A 23,767-nucleotide genomic window follows, 5' to 3' on the forward strand; every position below is an offset into this window, starting at 1 on the left:
TCTCTTAGAATATTGTACAGCATGTAAGGGATCTCAGGGGTCTCTTGTGGTGTCATGGTAATGTTTCTACTTCTAGGTCAGAAGGTCTGGGTTCAATTCTACCTGTTCCAAAGGTGTACCATAACAGAACTGGACAGGTTGATTAAAAATATCTAGAATGGAGTTCAGGACTGTGCCTGTGAGCATGACTAGAATGAAATTCTCTTCAGCTAATCACATGATGTTGTTTGCTTTGGCTTGTTTGGAAGTGTCATATTGATTTTCATTTTCCTTCAAATTTACAAAGCAATAAAAGCCAAGGACACTGAGACTTTGATACTTGTATTACATATGTCCACTAACGCAGTGCATTAAAGATTCGAACAATGGATAATATCCATGTAGCCTGTACCAGGACACGGGTAAGAACAATTAACCAGATCCTTTGATTCCTTCAATTTAAGTATTGTGAGGATTTACAACTGACTAATGTTTCTGATACAATTTTGCATGATTTTACCTCTGCAATTTCATTCTGCTAGAAAGATGTAATGAACAAATTTAGATAATCTCTGTAAATAGGGTGAGAGAACAGTAATATGCTTTACCCAACACCTACTTTTAGTGATGTAGGTAGTTGGCAAACTACCTGCTCCCTGATAATTAAGTGACTGTATACCTCAGAAGATTTCTAGGATCCAGAAATTGCTGACCTCGGATTAGTCGGTAGTTTCTGACAAGCTGGGACCTCAATATTAAGGCATCTGATTCGCTGAGTGGTTCTTCAATCAAATCTTAATTACTTGACAGAAGCTTAATCTAGCAACCATCATCATTGCTGCGGACAGACAGTCAGTCACCTCTCCGCAATCAGTACTTTGAGCACCAAATCTCGGCCACTGACTAGGACCACTTTGACTTTTTGCAGCCAGATCCTCACATTGACTACAATGATTATCTTGTTCCATTCAATTTACAAAATGTTTACTGGCTGTCTGTTCCCTGGCTTGGCATCTCACCTCATGTAGCTTATATTCCCTACAGTGTGGAAACATCCCCTTCCACCCAACAAGTCCACACTGACCCTCTGAAGAGCAACCCACCCAGACCCATTCCCTGACATTTACCCCTGACCATTGCACCGAACATTACGGGCAATTTAGCATGGCCAATTCACCCAACCTGCACATTTTTGGACTGTGGGAGGAAACTGGAGCATCCAGAGGAAACCCACACAGACACGGGGAGAATGTGCAAACTCCAGACAGTTGCCCGATGTGGGAATTGAACCCGGGACCCTGGTGCTGCGAGGCAGCAGTGCTGGCCACTGAGCCACTGTACCATAAGACCTCCAAATTGTCTTCTGTGAATCTAGGAGCACAGTTTCCCCACTGTGGTGCCATTATATTCCACTTCCTGAACGTTAAACTCTCTTCAACAGCTATTTCCAGTATATTCTGTTTTTCTCATATTATGAATCTGTCTAAATTTCTGTTACTGCTCACTTGAATAGCAATATAAAATCATTGCATAAGATAATTATTGAAGTCATTGTGAGGAGAAATTGCATCCACTGAATATACTTTCAAAAGCCTCAGTCTGCTCATTGGACCACCAACCTCGGAAGCTGTTTAATTCACCTTATCACTCTCTTGACAAGAATCTTTATCACACATGACTAATACATAACATCCAAAGCTTCCATACACTGCTATCTATTTAACCATTATTACCACATCATTGGTAAAACATTCCACCATGCAAAAAGTCAAAGTGGTCCAAGTCGAGATTTGGTGCTGGATTCCTAATCTTTAGAGGATCCAATGCCGGGGAAAGTAGGTAATTTTCTTTCAGGTCCCATTGGGTCAGATCATAGAGTGTTTGGGGAATCAGAGCTAAGAGCATGGATGTGGCTTTTGGTGGTCACCTCTTTGGCCCCAATCCTTGCCTCCAATTATCATCAAGTTGGGAGAAATGAAAGCTCCATAAACTCCGAAGGGGGATTGCCTTGGTTTCCCAGTTGGGGCAAGAACTACTTTGCTTGCTTGCTGGGAAGGCAGATAATCTGGCTGGTGGTGAGTTGAGGCTCTTTAGTTGCTATTAATTGACCACTGGAAGACCTTAAGCACTTCATTGCTGAGGTGGTGAGAGATTGATGAATATCTCTTCAGGACCAACTCACCCAATTCATTTCCTCTGTCATCATCTTCCTCATCAATGCCAGAGAGGAGAAATTGCATCCACTGAATATACTTTCAAAAGCCTCAGTCTGCTCATTGGACCACCAACCTCGGAAGCTGTTTAATTCACCTTATCACTCTCTTGATAAGAATCTTTATCACACATGACCAATACATAACATCCAAAGCTTGCATACACTGCTATCTATTTAACCATTATTACCACATCATTGCTAAAACATTCCACCATGCCCACCGACACCTTTCCCTCACTTGCAAAACAGGTATGTAACTAGAGGTACCTAACCTTATTTGATACAGGCACAGCTGCATGTCCTACCTCCCTAGGAAAACATTGTGCTCGTGACCATCTGAAAGACCTTGACTGAATTCAGGACCAGTTGTGATGCTGCAACCATTAACAATGGAGGCATGGTTGGATGTAATCCTCCTCTGCATGTATCATATTCCCCTCAGCCCACAATCTTTTCTTACAGCTGCAGATGATGTAAATATGTACATATCACCCTTTCTCCTTCCTCCTCCGTAACCCTACCCTAAGCCTTTTACCTTTAGGATACTGAAGAACTGCCACTTGGTGAGGTCATAGTGGAAGGGAAGAATGGGAAGAGCAGGAAGGCAGTAATAAGTAGAAATACTGACACTCACTCCCACACTGACGGCCACCAGCTCAGCTGTGGACATCTTAAACACACTTTAGAGGAAGTCTAGAACAGGGTTTCCCCACAGTGGCAGTCAGGACCCAAGTGTGATCACAACCTGAAATTTTGGCATCATGAGGCTGAAGAAGAAGTGGCTGCTGTGGGACAATGACTGATGTATGACAACAATGCTCCCACTCCCAACAGTCTCCCTCCACCCCCAAACAGCTCCCCCCTCCCCCAGTCTCTCAAGTAATTGTGGCAATTTTCAGGTCATGAATGGAGTCACGGTGGGAAAACATTGGGAAGAATTGGATCTGCACATGGTGGCCTATAGCAGGGCAGGTGATGAGTATGGCACAAGTTCCAGCTTGCCAGAGGGTAACACCACCAAATCCACTGCAGAGGATCCAAACAAGAATCATGATGGAGCAACAACCTACAGAAGATGACTGATGCTGTTGCATCTGAAATATATTATCCATTGTTGAGTCTGATTGAGCGCAGCTTCCAAATAACACCATGATGCCAGAAATAGCTACCCCAACTCAAAGATGCCTGTTGCAACTGAATTTCTTCAGGAGTGTGATTTTTTTTTCCTCAATGCCACTGAAATAACTCCATGGGGCAGGTATCCCATCACCAATTCACCCTTTATTTACATGTGGGAAGTCCTTGACACTGATCCAGCTCCCTCAGAGTCAGTTCTCAGGCTGAACAGGACCTCTGGCATTCCTGTTTATATTTGTCAGCCAGGGCTCCCTGATTACTTCCGCCTACTTGCGGAACGTTTCAGAGAACACCTCTGGGACACCCGGACCAACCAACCCAACCACCCCGTAGCCCAACACTTTAACTCCCCCTCCCACTCCACCAAGGACATGCAGGTCCTTTGACTCCTCCATCGCCAGACCATGGCAACACGACGGTTGGAGGAAGAGCGCCTCATCTTCTGCCTGGGAACCCTCCAACCACAAGGGATGAACTCAGATTTCTCCAGTTTCCTCATTTCCCCTCCCCCACCTTGTCTCAATCAAATCCCTCGAACTCAGCACCGCCTTCCTAACCTGCAATCTTCTTCCTGACCTCTCCGCCCCCACCTCACTCCGGCCTATCACTCTCACCTTGACCTCCCTCCACCTATCGCATTTCCAAAGCCCTTACCCCAAGTCCCTCCTCCCTACCTTTTATCTTAGCCTGCTGGACACACTTTCCTCATTCCTGAAGAAGGGCTTATGCCTGAAACGTCGATTCTCCTGTTCCTTGGATGCTGCCTGACCTGCTGCGCTTTTCCAGCAACACATTTTCAGCTCTGATCTCCAGCATCTGCAGCCCTCACTTTCTCCTCCCTGGTTAGACCTGGTTAACAGCCCGAATCAAATATTTAATGATATTTTCATGAACAGCTTATTGACATCCAAAGTATATTGTGATTTCAAAGACTCGTGAGACAGGCTGTTGATTTACTTCTTGTACCCCATAACTAAAATCTTTATGTGATTCTATCAATCATTAGAATCGGTGATATGAACTATCAATCTAATGTTATTTAGATCTGCATGTGAAAACGTGCATCATTATTTTCAGGATATGCCTGCCATCTACTGCATCCTAAAAAGCTAATAATTTAATGAAATGTTAATCAGTTTGAGCCAAACATTTCTTCAATGGAGTTTGGCCTTAGGTAAGGTGTGTTAAGTGAGCCACACTCAATCAGGCAATGATTCCTATTTATTTTTTGCCACCAACAATATTAAAGCAGTAGTTGTGGAAAATATAGATAAAAATAGTGTAAATACAAAAACTTTTCATGCAGTAAAGACAAAGATTGTTCCTTTGGTGGATTGATGGTCACAAAATACTTTAATTAAAAAGTAGGAATTTAGATAAAACAATGAAATACCAAGTAATAATTGATACAATGGGATGAACCTTCAAATGGGGCTGATTAAAGTTGGAGTGATTATGGCCCCTGCTTAATTGCCCAACCATTCTGATGCTTGGACTTTCTTGAAGTATTTCAATTGATTGCCGATTCTCAGGTCACACACACAGGACAGAGAGGGAACATAAAATGTTACAGTCCGTTTATGGACACAAGTTGGAATTTGGGATTTGAACAGTCAGTGGAGATAATTCTGGGGTTACATGGGAGGTATTGGGCAGCACTGAGCAAATATCTGAACACCTTTCTGGGGCCAGGTGGAATATCTGTCCTGGGTAAGAGAACTAGCCTTTACATTTTGAGTCTCACCTGTAAATCAAGTAAGGAAAATTTGGTGTAGTCAACTAATGGAACCTGAATTTTCAATATCCAATTATCTTTCTCATATAATTATGTATTGACATATTTCAGAATATGTGTTATCTGATTTCAACTTTATAGTACTTGCTGGTAATCAGGCAGTACATAATCCAGAAATCTGCCAAGCGAGTCACAGAGTCAGAAAGGTATAACAGCACGGAAACTAAACCTTCAGTCAAACTCATCCATCCCGATCAGATATCCTAAACTAATCTAGTTCCATTTGCCAGCATTTGGTCCATATCCCTCTAAACCCTTCCATTTAAATGTTGTAATTGTACAGTATCCAACACTTCCCCTGGCAGCTCATTCCATACACGCACCAACCTCTGTGTGAAAATATTGCCCCTTCGGTCCCTTCTACATTGTTCCCCTCTCACCCTAAACCTATGCCCTCTAGTTTTGGACTCCCCCACCCCAGGGAAAAAAACTTGACTATTTACCATATCCATGTCCCCCTTATTTTATAAGCCCCTGTAATGGGGTGCACGGTGGCTCAGTGGCTAGCACTGCTACCTCACAGCACCAGGTCCCAGGTTCAATTCCAGCCTTGAGTGACTGTCTGTGTGGTTTGCACATTCTCCCCGAGTCTGATGGGTTTCCTTCGGCTGCTCCGGTTTCCTCCCACAGTCCAAAGATATGCAGGTCAGGTGAATTGGCCATGGTAGATTGCCCCATAGTGTTAGGTGCATTAGTCAGAGAGAAATGGGTTTGGGTGGGTTACTCTTTGGAGGGTCAGTGTGGACTGGTTGGGTCAAAGGGCCTGTTTCCACACTGTAGGGAATCTAATCTAAAAAAAAGGTCACTCCTCAGCCTCTGATGCTCCAGGGAAAATAGTCTATTCAGCTTCTCTCTATAGCTCAAAACCTCCAACCCTGGCAAAATCCTCGTAAATCTTTTCTGAACCCTTTCAAGTTCCACAACATCCTCCTGCAGCAGGTAGACCAGTATTGCACACAGTGTACCAATTGTGGCCTAACCAATGTCCTGTACAATGGCCTCCCAACTCTTACACTTAATGCACTGAACAATAAAGGCAAGCATACCACATTCTTCACTACCCTGTCTATGTGTGACTCCACTTTTCAGGAACTTTGAACCTGTGCTCCAAGGTCTCTTTGTTCAGCAAGGCTCCCCAGAATCCTACCATTAAGCATATAAGTCCTGCCCTGATTTGCCTTTCTGAAATGCAACACCTCACATTTAGCTAAATTAAACTCCGTCCGCCACTCCTTGGCCCATTGGCCCATCTGATCAAGATCCTGTTGTGCTCTCAGGTAACCTCAGGACACCTCCAGTTTTGGTGTCATCTGAAAACTTACCATCTATACCTCCTACGTTCACATCCAACTCATTTGTACGAATGATGACCTGAAGATGAAAAGCGGTCTCCCTGTCATTTATTTTAATTGAGTGTGAATACTTTTACTGTTTTCAAAATGTATTATTTTCTTTAAAAACTTCATTTTTAGTGGGTTTTTATATTAGATACAATTATCTGGAGATAAATTACTAGGTGGCCATTCTAAATCGCCCATAGTTTTCAGGGATGTGTAGGTTAGGTGCATTGGTCAGTGATAAATGTATAATAGGGCAGGGTGGGTTACTCTTCGGAGGGTCGGTGTGGATTTGTTGGGCCAAATGGCCTGTTTCCATACTGTAGGGATTCTATGATAATGACTAGCCAGACACCATTGTTTTTAAAAGTAATCTAAACTTAGATTAGTTATATTAAGATGTTTTTATAACACTAACAAACATAATCATTTATGAAAATAGAGAGTTGTTATCTAATGAATGTAACAGAGAAGAGAGAATGGCAAAGTGGTTAATAAGAATATTTCTTCAAAGTAATGTTCAGAAACAGATCCCCAATATAAAAATGTTTTTCAGTTCCTGTCAACAAAAATAAGCAGATAAATGGAACAATTTAATTTCTATCAATTTATTCCCTTTACTGCGTCAGCTAATGGTGATGATGATGCTGATAATTCTGCAAACTTAACTTATAAGGAAAGATTAAGAAAATAGAACTTATTTGGAAAAGGTAAGACTTCTCAGTCAGATGGATCAACTATACTAGCTCAAGTTTCAGTGTTCTGATAAATAGATTAAAGATTAAACAGCATAGACTTAGAGAGGAAGTCAGGAAGAATTTTATTGCACAGAGGAATAATGTAATTGTGGAATGAATTGCTAAAGAATGATTCAAAGTAATTATAGATGTAATCAGTAGAGATAAGGGATTGAGTAATATGGTAACAAGTAATATTGAGATCTATTAAAAAGGAGAGTGATTATTGGGTTGGAAGACAAGTTATTTTCTATTTGCAATGCCAATGAAAGTGTAGCATGTTGGACAAAACATTGTTTGAAGATATACTTGATCCCAAGATCACAATCAGAACCCAGAACTTGTGAAAAACCACCTTGAAAGTAGCAAAAATCTGATTTTCCTTATTTTTAGATCCCATTACACAAAGTGAGAGACAGGAGGGGCATCCTGTTTAAGACATGGAGAAAGGCATTTTTCAAGCACAAAGAAGTAAGACAGCATAGATTGCAAGTGCCACTTCATGATCTCTTGAATTGTTGCTCATTGACAGCGAAATTTGATGAATTTGACAAAAGTAAACAATGCAGAAAGGGTCACCTGCAGCATTCAAGAATGCACTGCACTGCCATACATGTATTTCATGCTATGGCAAGAATTTTCCTTTCCCTGAATGACTGGCCGATGACAAGAACATTTGGAAAACTGGGTGGGATGTGCAGTGAGGTTCTTCTCAACATTGAGACGGAACAATCTCATTTTCCAAACAGGGCACACCACAAGGACAGTGATCTTATGCATCCACATCCATGTATATTGATATCTGACATGTAGCAGCTCTCTGCATCGTCATGGTATATTTCCAATCCATGTGCTGTCTGCTCTGGATTGCCACTTTTCATTGGAATGCTGCTATAGGACACTTAGACTGCTTAGATAGGCAGCCACATAATAGAATATAGAACATTACAGTGCAGTACAGGCCCTTCGGCCCTCGATGTTGCACCGACCTGTCATACCAATCTGAAGCCCATCTAACCTACACTATTCCATGTACGTCCATATGCTGGTCCAATGACGACTTAAACGTACTTGAGTTGGTGAATCTACGACTGTTGCAGGCAAAGCATTCCATACCCTTACTACTCTCTGAGTAAAGAAATTACCTCTTACATCTGTTCTATATCTATCACCCCTCAATTTAAAGCTATGCCCCCTCATGCTTGCCGTCACTATACTTGGGAAAAGGCTCTCCCTGTCTCCCTGGATTTGACCAGGCTATTTCTCAGGGATGAAAGCTTGTTTACTTAGCATCACTTCTACCCAGATGTGTATCCTAGCTTTGCCTTGTCTTCCTTTTAACACTTTGGTCCCTTGGTCAAAACTTGAAGGCTCTCAGGACATCTGTTGTCACTTACCTTCTAGCGCAAACACAAATTTTGTCAGCTCATCTTGCTCACTCGTGGTCATCACTCAATGAGTGCACATGTTGCTGCATGGCACCATATTACATCAGCGTTACACCTCCACTATGTGGCAGCCATGTACACACCAAAGACACTGCATATCCTTTGGTCAAATGGTTATGTCTCAAATTCTAAGGGTAGTAGTTTTCAAATTCTGGGGGCACACTTCAGGCAGGGTTCCTGGCAGGCTTCAATATCAGTCCAGGGTCTTGGAAACAGTCAGTTGGCCAGTTGGGTCAGGATTTAGGGTCTGTATCTCCACAGTACAGGAATGAGGCTTTGTCAATCCTGTATGCCCAGCACAAAGAGTACAGGGAGTCATGGAAACAGTCAGGCACCCTGTCTAGACATCTATTAGGATTCTGGTCACTCATTGGTTGGAGCTGTCTGGCTCTTTTGATTGGCGGGGAGATGTATGGTCTGTCCTGGAGGTCTGTCCACGAAAAGTCAGAGGATGTTATCAGGTTCCACTGCAGATGGAGGGAAGCTGGGGAACTTAATTGTGAAATTGAAGGCAGCATGCTGGGGTGCAGAGAGGATTACAGTGGTGAAGTGGAAAACTCAATATTTAATTGATGGAGATGATGGGAGGGAAAAGGGTAATATAGGAGGGTGGTTATCGACAGTCAGCAACACCCTGGCTTCAGTGGGTTGATGTTGAAGTATTAGATCTGGTCTCTTTACTTGATATGCCTGAGACTGGTGGGGGCCAGGTAAAGTGGGCAGATGCAGCTTTAAATAGATGGATTACTTTTAGGATTTGTTGATGTGCAAAGCCTATAAGATAACAGAATAGGCTATCAAGAAGGAAAGAATTACATTTGAGGGTTCATTAATATGAAGAAGTTGAACCTAAGACTCACTGCTGGAGGAATAACTGCTGGTGTCCTCCAATATGCTGTACAAATCAAATGTGCAATGGAAATGAACATGGCTACAACCACACCCAAAGTTGGTGGTGTAAGTGTTTCCCTCTGTGAGGGAGGGGCTTCAATTATGAGCAATGAGTGGTCCTTCAAAGGGGAACAGTTTTACAGTGACACCCGTACACTGAAGTTTAACCACATCTGTAAACATTACATGCTGCATGAACCTTATGCATTAACTCTAGTTGCCAAAGAAACAATCACCTGCAATTTACTCATAGCTGCATGTAGTGCAGGAGTTATTCACTTCACACCTTGCATTATTGAACATTGTGAAGTGGTAAGAATGAGCCTGCTCTGTCCCTTCCATGTTGTCATTGCAGCAAAACAGACATTCACACACAGCTGGTGAAGAACAGTAAACATAAGTGATAACTTTTGTGCCACTTCTGTAGCCCAAAATGTCATCTTTTCTTTCCCTCCCATTATGTCCCATTGCAGGCCTGGATTGCACAGGACAGGTGGAAAGAACATGTTCTGCATTGTGCCCTGTCTAGAGGCAGGTATACAATCCTTGGCTTGAACTTCCACAGGGCCGAGGGTGGTAGGCAGGATGAAAGTGTAAGGTATGACTACACATGGAGTGTCTGACAGGAGATTTCTGCAGGTGGGGGTTTGGGTGGGCGAGGGTCAGTCTGTGGTTCCACCACTGGCAGAATGCCTCCTAGCACTGACCTGTTCGCTTGTAAGGAAGAGGCACCTGGGAGAGCTCATGTTTCCTTAAACCCATGCTGTCTTGTCAATGTGCTGAGCACCAATGTCTCTCCGACACTGCTGGACTCTGCTGTCCATGGCAGCCAGCAACTTATCCACAGAGATAGTCACATGCTTGTATGCCTGAGGCAACATGGTGCCAACTGCACAGGTACAGTCCTGCATTCTTTGTGTCAGATTGCCCAGTGCCCTCAACAAACTTGCCTGCATCTCCTCAATCTACTTGTGTATTTTAATGAAGTTCTGAATTGCTGGTGCTGTCAACTCTTCTCCTGCCTGGTGCTTGGGTGTCATCTGAGTGTGAGGAATCTGGGGCAATTCTTTCTTGGCCACATCTGAAGATATGGCAATAGCGCATTCACTAGCAGGTGCTTCTGACTCTAATCCAGCTAAAGTACCTACCAAAGTGCCAGAATCAGATCTGGTGAGGAGTGCAGCTGGCAATATTGCCAGTGCTTCCTCTGAGGTGCTTATGGAGTGTGCTTCAAAGCTGGAGGATGGATGTTTTAGGGCAATCCTCTTTTTTGTATTCCCTTACGGGACCAGACCAGGTGAAGAGGGCAGATTTCCTTCTCTGAAGGACAGTAGTGGGCTTTTTTTGATAATTGACAATGGTTTCATGGTCATCTTTAGACCCTCAATTCCAGATTCTTTACTGAAATCAAGTTCTATCATCTGCAATGGTGGGATTTGAATTCATGACCCCAGAACATTACCTGGATTTTTGGATTAATGGTCTAGCGATAAAACCACTAGGCCGTCGCCTCCCCTTGACCACAGTGATCATTGACCGCCCACTGATATCTGCAGGAGACAAATTAGAGGATATGTTGCAACCACAGGGTTACAGTTGTGATAAATAATGTGGGTAATGGGAGTCTCATAAACAATAAAAATACTTCTTACCTGGTAGATAGGAGATAGAAATTTCAGCATCTCTCCAGTTGTGGTCCTCATCTATGAGGGCCCAGAACCTCTCCACATAGTGGGGTGAGGAGCTGAATGTCAGGCACAACATAACTTGCCCTGCCGCTTTTGTCCCTACTATGCTCCATTTTCTCCTGAAATGAGACAAAGGGAGGAATTGAGTAAGGTGGAAATCAGTGGCACGACTGTTAGTGCTGGTGAAGTGTCCCGAGGGAGTAAGTGGGCAGCGGAGAGGGCAGGCAGGGTTAGTAAGATGGGAGGCATGGACTGCAAGAGAGAGAAGATTTTGCATGCAATACTGAAAGTGTTAGAACATGGGCCTTGGTGGGAGGTGAGTTTTGTAGTAGAGATAGAGTAATTGTGTTGTAGTAAAAAGAAGAAGGTGCACTACCCTGGCAAACTGGAGAAGGTTATTGACCTTCTTTCAACATTGCTGGGCAGTGATATGGAGAGGTGGCAACCTCGGATCAGATGGGCAGGGTCTTGTGTTGTGGCCTCTTCTGAGAATGACGACATCCATCTTCCACACCACCCTCTACACCAGCACCTCTAGGTCCCTGTCCACAAAGTGAGGTGCCAATTTCCCTTTGTCTGCCATGTCCAGGATAAATGTCCAAGGTAGCTGCGACTGCAAGCACTTGACTGGCTGTATGATGACCTTTAAAATATGGCACAGTTGCCATGGATCCCAGAATATTCCAGCACTGGGGAATACTTCTGCCTGAGGCAAATGGGAGAATCCAGCATCGGACAAGAGGGGCACTATAGGAATGTGGTACTCGGTTAATGTGGCATGTTTGGGATGTCCATGGAAGGAAACCTGTGAGGCATTGTGTTAAGAAATGGTCCATTAAAATCAATGAAAATGATAAAATTCAACCCAATATCCTGTTAGTGTATTCAAAGACTTCATGTAATGACAAGTAGGGTGTCTCAGCATCCATAAGCAGCGTGAAACTACTGGCTGCCCCTCCTAATGTTCTTTGCTGACAGCCTTTCATTTATTTTTACCTTTGAAAGTCTCCTAGTTGTTTCCAGTACCACCCTTTTTTTATACTGTGCTTGTACACAATGGGGCGGCATGGTGGCTCAGTGGTTAGCACTGCTGCCTCACAGCGCCAGGGACTTTGGTTCAATTCCCACCTCAAGCGACTGTCTGTGTGGAGTTTGCACATTGTCTGCATGGTTTTCCTCCCATAATCCAAAGAAGTGCAGGTGAGGTGAATTGGTTGTGCTAAATTGCTCATAGTGCGAGGTGCATTAGTCAGGGATAAATGTAGGATAGGGGAATGAGTCTGGGTGAGCTACTCTTCAGAGGGTCGGTATGGACTTGTTGGGCCGAAGGACCTGTTTCCATACTGTAGGAAATCTAATCTAATCTACACATGGGGGTTTTATTGTATGTGAGAACACCTCTGAGGGAAAGTGAGGACTACAGATGCTGGAGATTAGAGTCGAAGAGTGTGGTGCTGGATGTCTTCTGACCAGCTGGAAAAGCACAGCCGGTCAGGAAGCATCCAAAGAACAGGAGAATTGATGTTTCGGGCATAAGCCCTTCATCAGGAGTAATGAAAATCTTATGCCTGAAACGTTGATTCTCTTGCTTCTAGGACACTTGTGAGGCCTAGGTATCACACAGTGGCTATATGACAGAACAAGTATTACCTAGAATACTCAGGAAGAAGAGAAATATTGCCTGTTTGAATATACAGCTTTAACCTTAGGAATTATTAGGATAAACTAGCAGGATGAGCAGCTGCTTAAATCAGTTGTATACAGAAAAGTTTGCAGGTGATGAACTATTGCTAATCGAAAAGGGAAGAAATTGATAGCATTGTACTTGGAATGGACAGATGTTAAAAAGACGATCTCCTTAATCATTTATGCATGATGTTTGCTTGCAGCTGGCAATGTCTTGTCCTTGGCATGCTGTTTGTACCTGATAAGTCTGGAATGTTTGGTGGCTCCCTCCTCCTCATCGTAAAGCAAGATCCTGCAGGATACATTACTTCTCCTGTCAATACTGAAGCCAGAATATACAGTCAAGCCATCTCAATCTTTTGATGTAAAACTTCAGAATTCCTTTCAATGGGTGACTCTGCTGGTTGAATTGACTTTGCTGTACTGGTTACTGATATTGAGAAGAAGTACAAAGTATCATCAGTCAGGATAATAGAAACTAATCTTTCTCTCCAAATCTCTGTTACTGAATATGTGTGCCTTTTAAACACAGGCAGTAGAATGACATTTCCATTATGCCCTTTTATACTGCATTTCTGATCTTTACTGGGGAAAGTAATAATTTTAGAAGAATCTGGGGTCTCTTGCAATGTGGTTTTGATGTTATATCTGATCTATTTACAGATATAATTTGTATACCATTTGGATTTCCTGAACAAACATGTTCCACGTTGCTTACATGAAATCCTGGATATGTTGGGAGAAATAGGAAAGTAACAATCTGGAGTTTGAACAATTATAACCTTAAGTAGAGATACTACAAATCTCAGGAATATGTCTAAAAGTTAGGCATTGGGCTTCACTTGCAATAAATGGGTTAAATACAGATTGCCATCAATGACCCTATGAAACTCACTGGTGAAGGATAATCTCTTCTGGCTAAGTCCTGGGAGCAGAAGAAAAGCAGATGAGCTGAACCTGGGATAATAGCATCCCAATGTTTTATTTTTAATGGTACCAGGAAGAGCAAACCTAGTCTTTTTAGTTCCACAGAATTTATTCTATGAATTCATTTTCTTTCCTTTTCGACTGATTTCCAGCATGTCCTTTAATAATCATTGGCTAGAAAGTTCAAACTTCAGAACATAAAGAATGTAAGAGTTAGGAACTGGCTCTACTATTCAGTCAGATCATGCTGATCCTCAACTCAACTCAACTTTCCTACCTAATTTCTAAATTTATCTTATCACTCAACCTTGAATATTAATTATACATCAAGGGTCCTGTGGTGTACAGAATTCCAAAGCTGTGAGTGAAGACATTTTCATTCTCAGTCGCAAACAGTTGATTCCTTATCCTAGCCCTCCTCGTAATAGTCAATTCATCGAGGGGAAACAGCCTTTCGTCATTTATATTGTAAAGCTCTTCCGGAATCTTACATCTCAATGAAATCATTTCTCATTTTAAGCTCCCTTTCTACTCAATAACTCCTCATAGGCCAGTCTTTTCATGTCATAAATCAATTTAGTAAACATTAATTCCAACCACTCTAACGCAAGTATATCCTTCCTTAGCTATGGGGACCAAAAATATGCACAGTACTCCAGGTGTGGTCTCACTAAAGTCCTTTACAATTACAGCAAGACTTCCTTACTTTTGACCTCCAACGCCCTTTCAGTAATGGCCAACACACTCTTTGCCCCCTTATCTGCATTCTGTTCCAGTTGGCTAAACTTACGCTGTTTGTTTTGCATGAGAACATCCAAATCCTTCCAAATATGAACATTTAATGAACTATCATCATTAAAAGTATTCAGATTTTTAAATTCTTCCTATCTATCTATTCTTCCTATCTATTCAGTTTTTTTTAGTTTTTCTTCATAGTATCATCAATCTGCCAACTTTTTCGTCCTTCACTTAAACCTTCTAAATCACTTCACAGGTTTCTTGCATCCCATTGACAGCTTACATTCTCAACCAGGGTAGTACAATCAGCAAACTAGGGTATATTATACTAGCTAGCTTCATTTTAAGACATTAATATAGAATGTAACTAGCTGAGGCTCAAACTGATCCATGCAGGAATTCCATGGGGAACGGGCTGCTAACCTGAAAATGACCCATTTATTCCTACTCTGTTTTCTGATCTTTAGTCAACCTTTTATAAATGCTAGGATATTGGTCCTAACTCCACAAGCCTTTACGTCGTGCAACAGCCCTTCTTGTGGTTGCTTATCAAATCCCATTTGAAAATCCCAAATATACTCTATCTATGGATTTCTTTTGATCAAACTTATTTGTTTTGCACTCAAAAGCTCTAGTAAAATTTCCCTTTCATAAAGCATGTATGTTACAATTTTCTGAAAATCCTGCTGGCAGTTCTTTATCTTACAAATGTGGGACTTTACAAGATGTTTATGTTTTAAAATGTCTCTATTAACTTAAGGGTAAACAGAATGTTCTGGAAAGGATGAATGATGGCCATATCAAGCCACTGCCTGGAGACAAGCCAGTGTGATATTGTTATAATGGAAAATAAATTCAAACCATTAAAAACCAAAAGGTAGTTTTCATTTGTTGATAGAGAAAAGGATCAGCTGCTTTTTGGGTACAGGGACACTAAAAGAGAAAGACACAACAGTTACTAGGAAGAGTGACAAAGTATGTTAGCAATTAAGCAGAATGCTGGTGAGAGGTAGTTCTCTATGTGAACAGACAGGACTTTTGAACATTTAAGGAACTTGGAAACAAGGTGTATCTTGCTGGTAGAAGACAGTTTATTCAGGCAGAGTGGACGAACAGAGGTGCCCATTGCCCAGGCTACAAGGAGAAGGAGGGGGTTTTCCATTTTACGGTGCCCTCAAAGGCCAGATAATTATTTTCACAGTGATGAGGCCAAGCAGATGGACTCTGATGATCAGAGGGGTAGACCCTACAACACTGATGCCAGAACGCTAGGGGTGACCCCTGGTGGCAGGGGAAGGGGGGTTCCTTTGTTATAGTTTACAGGTAATTGGTTAATTAATTGGTTAAATTGGCTGACTGGATTGTTCTCTTTCCTTCTGTTGAGAACATATTTTGAGAGCTGCAAACTTTCAGGCACTCTTCTCAGCCTGTCATCTCATAAGGTCTCCTCTCTCCCAGTTTATCTCCAGAAAGCTGATTAAATTCCATTTTTTGCCAAATTATCAATGTTGTGATCACTCTTTCCCAAAGGATCCCTTACTGTAGGATTGTGAATTAATACTATCTCACTAAAAACATTTAAAGTAACATCTTGCCGGGATGTTTCCTGCGCATATTTTTCTGGGGAACTACAATGATTATATTGTATGAAGTTGTTTCAGACTATTTTGATCGAGTTGGTTTGTGCACCATATACCAAAATTAAAAACCCCACAATGATTGTTCCAACTTCCTCCTCTTCTATACTCTTTCCAATAGCATAGGGATTAGTGGGAGACTTATTCCCTGTAGGATTTTTTTAATCCTTGCTATTTTATCTCCACCTGTATCGATTCTATTTACAGCTCTCACTTTCATCATTATTTCATCCATTATTAACAATTAAGGACTGAACCAAACATTAAAAGTGTTAACAGCCATGGTCTCCAAGGACTCATTTAAGGAAAATCTCTTGAACATTTTTTTAAATGAATGCAATCATCAACTGTGTACCTCTTAATAAAATTCCCCAGTGGAAGACAATGAAGGGAAACCTTAACAATGTCCAAATATTGTCAAGCATCGCTCCCCATTTCCTTTCTATCTTGTCTCTCTTTTCTAAATGATTTGGTAAAGCTTCCATAGTGAATGCCTACAGTTTTGGTTCTGCAGCTGCCACATTTCTGTAAGGAGATCAGGTACAAGAGATCATGACTTGAAATCATTCAACACCTTCGTTCATAATGGGTACAATAATGTTGAAATTCTTTCCTAATATTTCTAAGTCTATTTCAAAGGTCACAATTCTTATAAAAATCTATGAAAATATGAGGCCACTGAATTATTAGCAAATGTTCGTTGCAAGTTACTGTATCCATCTGTCTCCCTCAATGCTCAAAATGGCTTATGACTCATCAATCAGGAAATTTTCATTGTTCTATTTCAAGAGAAAGCAGAAGGTTTGCATCTGCAAATGAGTCAGTCTCGAATTAATTCAATGGCTTTTGCAGACGAAGCATGAGAGATGAAGATAGAATCAATACAGGTGGAGATAAAATAACAAAGATCACAAATCCCTGCAGGGAATAAATCCCCTAGTCAATAATGGAGTTAAAAAAAAAGGTTAAGTCGCCATAATCTTACCAGACCATAGGTCTGCTCTCTCGTTGGACAGAGGTGATTAATGACGCCTTAACCTGAGAGTTACCACACCTCAGGAAAGGGGATGAAGTTAAGAAAAAGAATCCTTCATGGTAACCTCAGACAGTGAAGGGAATTGAATCAATGTTGATGGCATCTCTGTATATTACAAACCAGCTGTTCAGCCAATTAAGCTAACCAACCCCATTAAATTATAGTGTACTAATAACTATGAAAACAGAAAATGCCGGAGAAGCTCAGCCGGTCTGGCAACATTTGTGGAGAGAGAGAAACAGTTTATATTTTATAACCAATGTGACCTTTTCAGAACAGTTATCAGTTTCTCTCACAAACCAATATGGCAGACAAATATGAGTGATTTTATCTGTATGCAGAAGGAAGAATCCAATGTCTTTGAAAGGTAAGGCAAAAAAAAAGCCATCTGTCATTCCTAAAAGGGTCAACACCCATGATCATTAAATTAAAAACATGTTTTAAATTTTACACTAAATTTTACATTTTGGATAATATTGTAGCGCACTATGGGGGAGAAGTCTTACTGGGTTTTGGCCCAGTCCATTTTTCCTGCTAGTTGACTGATAGCTTTTTTTTGTAGATCTATTTCTTAATTACTCCATGTATATTTGCACAAAATAAATATGTGTTAATTGCTTGCATTTTCTGCTATTTATAATTAAATGTTGTGGTCGATTGACACTTCATTAGAGCTGTCGGAAGTGTAATTTTATTTTAAAGAATGGTGTGAATAATTACAGTTTTACAAAGTTTTTTTAGATATCCTATTGTAACTATTGGGTTAATTGATTCTGTACAGAGCAAATATTAGGTGAATGGTCATAGAAGAGCAGTGGATTGGCATGGAAGCTTTGAAGGGCCATGGTAGGGGCATATTGCTTGGCATGCATAGGATGAGGGTCCATGAAGGAATGGTAGAAGTACCTAGATTGGCATGGGTAAGACCTTTTGATCCTACCTTTCCTTCATCAAGAATTCGGCTCACACAGGCCTGTGTGCAATCATGAATCAAACTTCTTGAAAATCTGGCTCTACTCAATAAATCTTTGGTGGGCTAAGCCTCTGTCCCTTCAAAGGGAATCATTTTGGAAATGTGGAATGTGGGTTGCGATCAGTGTCCTTATCCTTAGGAATTAGACATTTTTGTCCTCTTGGAGATTGGCGAGTCTTTGAAATTCCTTTTCTCAAAAGGCAGAGGATGCAGAATGTTTAAATAATTTTATGTCGGAGGTAGATCGATTCTTGATTATCAAGTTGATGAAAGATTATCAGGAATATGCAGGAATATAGGAATATAGAGTTGACATTAAAGTCAGATCAGCCATGATCTGATTCAATGGCGGAGCAGGTTCAAAGGACTGAATGGCCTATTCGTGTTTCTTGTTCATATGTTTGAATGTTATCCTATCTTAATGAAAATTGAAGGTGTCAGGAATAGTGCTGAGAAGCTTTGAATCAATCCCATTTACTGCCATCGTTAAAGGTTCACAAAGTCAGCCCTAAACCAATAGGGTACATTGCAGCGACACTAAAAAATTAAGTTCATCCTTAATGAAAATATTGCACATATCTTTATATGTATTTAACTTTTGTTCTTCATTATTTTCCTCTTTACATTAATTTAATCATAATAATTTCTTTCACTATCTGAAATTTAAATTGAAAGGTGTTAAGCGCTTTCTAAATTTTCTGACTTATGTGGAAATACTTCAATACGATTGGCTATTTGCCAGCATATTGACATTATTGTTTCTGCACACCAAAGCAGTGTGCCAGATTTAAACGACAGTTCAGAAAGGGGAAACCCATGCCACAGAGTTCATGACAATGTTATGGTCAACTTTTAGTGGCGAGCATGTTGTTTTGCCACTGACCACAAAACCTGGACCATAATCTTTAATATTGCCAGCACAGCATCCAGAAATTGACCAGGCCAGCCTGCATATTTCATGCTTCACCCATGTTCATTTCATGAAGATGCTATTTTAACTGAGAAAAGTTCTGGATTATTGAATGGTTGCAAGTAACAGAAACAAGTCTTGAGAAAAATAAACTCTGTACTTTGATTTATGTCTCCAGTTTATAAAGTTAAACTGTATCACAATGCATCTTCTGTTTATATGCAAACTAAAAGGTGTACAAGATTATTTTGTCTGGTACATTGAAGCATTTGCATGTCATAGGCTTTTATTATACTTTGTATTATTTTCTCAGGCCTTTTCAGTCAGTTAATGTGAAAAGTGTAATGTTGTAGTACCTTTTAGAGACATCATTTATAATTAATAACTGTCATTCAACAGATATGCTCTACAATTTAGTAATTCTGAACATTTTACAAATCATCTCAAAGACATGCTACTAATTATGTGCCCACACCTTAACCTGAAGGGTGCATAATTTTTTTGTTGAAGTGACTCATTGTTGATCTACACTGTAACATGAACCCATCCTTGTCTCACTGCCAAATTGATAATGTGTTGCCATGGAGCTTTTGACATCAGCAATGTACCTGTTCTTGGGAATGCACAAAGGAACAAACATTACTCAGATATGCTTTGACAAGCACGTACACTTGGTGGATGGGCTTGAACCACACCTGTTAAACACTTGCCTTTCACCTACATAGGCAAGAATGTATCTTGAACATTCACTGTTGTGTTCATTTCCCACACTTAATGAGGACTTTGTTCTATTTTTATTTCCTCACCTTCATTTAGAAAGTAACCATTCCCCCATTCTAAGTAGTCTCACAAAAATCTACTAATTGTCCAACAAATAAAGAAATATTTTTAACCCTTAAAGCACTGTTGAAATATTTATACCAAGTCCACTATAGAACTTGATTAGAAATTGGTTACGTTGATATTTAGTCACAGAGACCATGATTTAAAATGTGTCTGTGCCTTTTCAGAGCGAGGTGGATAGCATGCAAATCTGGTGTATCCGCCTCATCTGGATGGCAGTAGTATCTGTCTCAGCATGTTCCATACTTCTTAATGCTGTTAATTGGTTCTGTTTTCAGCGAGAGAATCCAGTAACATCATTTAAAACCATGTGTTGCACTCTTCTTAAAGGTAGACTGTTCCTTTTCAACAGAAATGGTGCCAAACGATAGTTCTGCAATATAGAATCCCTACAGTGTGGAAAGAGGCCATTTGGCCAATCAAGTCTGCACCAACCCTTTAAAGGGCATCTCATCCAGACCCAAACACAATATTTATCAGAGATCGCCCACCAAGCCTACACATTCCTGGACAATATGGGACAATTTAGCATAGCCAATCCACTTAACTTGCACATTATTATAATGGGCGAGGAAACTGGGGCACCTGGTGGAAACCCACAACACTGTCACACAAGACTGGAATTGAACCTGTCTTACTAATATTGTGATGTAGCAATGCTAACCACTGAGCCAGTGTGCCACTACTTAAATAATAGTAAAACAAGCAACATGGCACAACAGGGTTATATGGTGATTATTGAGAGACTGGGGAGATTATTGGTAGAGGTGAGCAGAGACAAATATGGCAAAATTCCATGACGGACAGTGAGGTCCTCCAGTATCATCCTCAAAATGAAGTGGAGCAGGAGGTCCAGATGATCAACTCCAGTAGTGTGGACCTGAGGACCTGGCAGCAGTGTCAGATAAAATCCCAACTATCTTCTTAAAGTCAGTGGCTACAGCTTCATATAACACTCATCTGAAGAAGAGTCATACTGGCTTAAAATGTCAACTTTGTTTCTCTTACCATAGATATTGCCAGACCTGCTGAGTTTCTCCAGCATTCTCTGCTGTTGTTTCAATTTTGCAACATTCACAGCATTTTGCTTTTATTATAATCAATGACATTGGGCGGCACGGTAGTACAGTGGTTAGCACAGCTGCCTCACAGCACCAGAGACCTGGGTTCAATTCCCACCTCAGGCAACTGTCTGTGTGGAGTTTGCACATTCTCCCCGTGTCTGTGTGGGTTTCCTCTGGGTGCTCCGGTTTCGTCCAACAGTCCAAAAACATGCAGGTTAGCTGAGTTGGCGATACTAAATTGCCCGTAGTGTTAAGTGTAGAGGTCTGGGTGGGTTGCTCTTCAGAGGGTCGGTGTGAACTTGTTGGGCCGAAGGGCCTGTTTCCACACTGTAAGTAAACTAATCTATTTAGCCCTCTCTCTTTCAGCGCAATGAGGCACAGATTTGGTGAGTTTAAGAAAACCCATGTTGTGTGATTATTGAGAGACTGGAGAGATTATTGGTAGAGGTGAGCAGAGGAAGAGGTGCTTTTCTACATTATGGAGTTAACTGTGGCATCCGTGCCTCTGGAAGTATTGTGAATTTTAGTAAGGTCAGGTAAATTTCTTGATCTGACACTTCAATCATCAGTTCAGGTAATGCTACTGCACATATCATGGATGCTCATTTGGAATTGGGAACAGCGCAAAGAGGATTATCAGAGCATGTTTGGAAGTAGGCAGTGAAGTGGCACAGAATGCCTCGTTTGCTAGCTCACTGGAGGGCAAAGTCAGCTACAGAAAACTCAGTTCAAAATCACACAATGCCAGGTTATAGTCCAACAGGTATATTTGAAAGTACAAGGTTTTGGAGTGCTCCGAAAGTGTGTACTTCTAAATCAACCTGTTGGACTATAGCCTGGTGTTGTGTGATTTTTAACTTTGTCCAACACAGGCACTTTCACATCACAGAAGACTCAGATGAGGACATTGATAGGGGGCCACACAAGCAAAATCACCTTACCTACAATGTGGGCACCTGACCCTTTAAGTGATGTTACTGCAGGGCCCAGCTTGCTGCAGAATGCTTTATAGAGTGATCCACAAATTCATTGCCAGGTCTAACGTTGCCCAAATGAGGGATTTTGGTGTCACATTAGCCTATTCAACTGTGTGATGTGAGGATACTGTTGACTCAAGGCATCCAGCAATGGGAAGGGAAGACCCAGTGTGTGCTGTTCTCCTCACAGATGCTCGTTCACAGCAGTCACTAGTTATACTGTGCAAAGGAAAATAGTGCTGAAAGTTTCTATGTATTCTGATGATTTTTGCAAAGTTGACCCTGAAACATTTCCTGAATTTAACAACTGGGCAATAGTAGCATCAATTCTTTATTCTTCTTTAATTTGTAAAGATTTGTATTCATTTGAGTTAGTACAAAAGCCTTTAAATCTTCTACTTCACCTTCCTGAACTTGTAAATCTCTTGCTGCCCCTAACATTTCCAATGGAGATGTGTGCTTATATCTGTTTGTTTTATTTAGATCATATCACAAGCAGTGACTATCACAATCATCCGCTTACTTAATCTAACCACAACATACAATCTGGTTTTAGAATTGTCATGCTGCTTTCTTCAGGAAAGACCAATTTCCGCTTCACATTTACCCTTGTTTTCCCCATCTGTGCCTCAGCTAGAATTATTCGCTTTTATTTCTTTGTTCTTTATTTGTTCAGTTGAAAGAAAAGAGTTTTCCTTACTATGTTTGTGATGGTGGAAATTCCACAATTAATTGCAAATAATGCTTGAAGGTTATTACTTCTGTATTGCTACCAGCAACAATTGTTCTTCATTAGTGCTTTGATGGCATAGAGTTCCTACTCAGCAAAGTATGGAAAGCTGAATAAAATGTGTTGCAGTGTCCTTGTGTTTACCAACAACATGGCTACCTTACTGTGTAACTTTCCACTGATAGAAAGTTATTCTCAGTCATATAATCATGGAGTCATTAAGTCAAACAGAATAGAAACAGGCTCTTCAGCCCACCACATCTATGCCAACCAACAAACACCAGACTTTAGTAATCCCATTTACATCCACTAGGTCCACAGCCTACGATGCCCTGGTATTTTAAGTGGTTATCCAGATGCTTCTTACATGTTGCATGAGGACTTACCACTCAGTCAATAATTCTACCACCCTCCTTAAAGAGGATCTGAGAAAATATTTCCTCAGATCCTCTCTAAATGGGTGTCACAGTGGCTAGCACTGCTGCTACACAGCACCAGGGACCCAATTCCAGCCTTGGGTGACTGTCTGTGTGGAGTTTGCACATTTCCCCCTTGTCTGTGTGCTCTGGTTTCCTCCCACAGTCCAAAGATGTGCAGGTCAGGTGAATTGGCCATGCAAAAGTGCCCATAGTTTTAGGTACATTTGTCTGATGGACTTGTTGGGCCAAGCAGCCTGTAGGGAATCTAATCTATTTACTTCTCACCTTAAACTTATGCCCTCTGATCTTAGACATGTCTGCCATAGAGAAGAGATTCTCATGGTCCACCCTGTCTATGCCTCTCATCGCTTTGAGGACCTCAATCAGATCCTCCCTCAGCCTCCACTGCTCCAGGGAAAACAAACCAGGCCTATCCAGTCTCACCTCATAACTGAGAATTTCATCCCAGGTAACATGCTGGTGAATACCTTCTGCACTCTCTTCAGTGCAATCATATCCTTCTAATCGTGTGGTAATCAGAACTGCACGTAGTATCCCATCTGCGGCCTAATCAATCTCTTATAAAGTTATATAATGTCT

At 41.2% G+C, this 23,767-nt stretch overlaps 1 protein-coding gene across 4 annotated transcripts in view; it reads left to right on the forward strand.

The window, feature by feature from the left end:
- Positions 1-327: 327 nt before the first annotated feature.
- Positions 328-23,767, forward strand: part of LOC148147649 (uncharacterized) — a 141,810-nt gene continuing 118,370 nt past the window's right edge. For 2 of the 4 annotated variants that reach the window (XR_015759590.1, XR_015759592.1), the window contains exon 1: positions 328-401. The gene's annotated coding sequence lies outside the window, so the exon portion shown is untranslated. The remainder of the gene's footprint in view (positions 402-23,767) is intronic. The other 2 variants (XR_015759591.1, XR_015759593.1) reach the window with 1 other exon arrangement.

Source organism: Chiloscyllium plagiosum, unplaced genomic scaffold, assembly GCF_037043375.1.
Source record: "Chiloscyllium plagiosum isolate Xiang-an unplaced genomic scaffold, Cpla_swu_hap1 HiC_scaffold_15, whole genome shotgun sequence".
NCBI lineage: Eukaryota > Metazoa > Chordata > Chondrichthyes > Orectolobiformes > Hemiscylliidae > Chiloscyllium > Chiloscyllium plagiosum.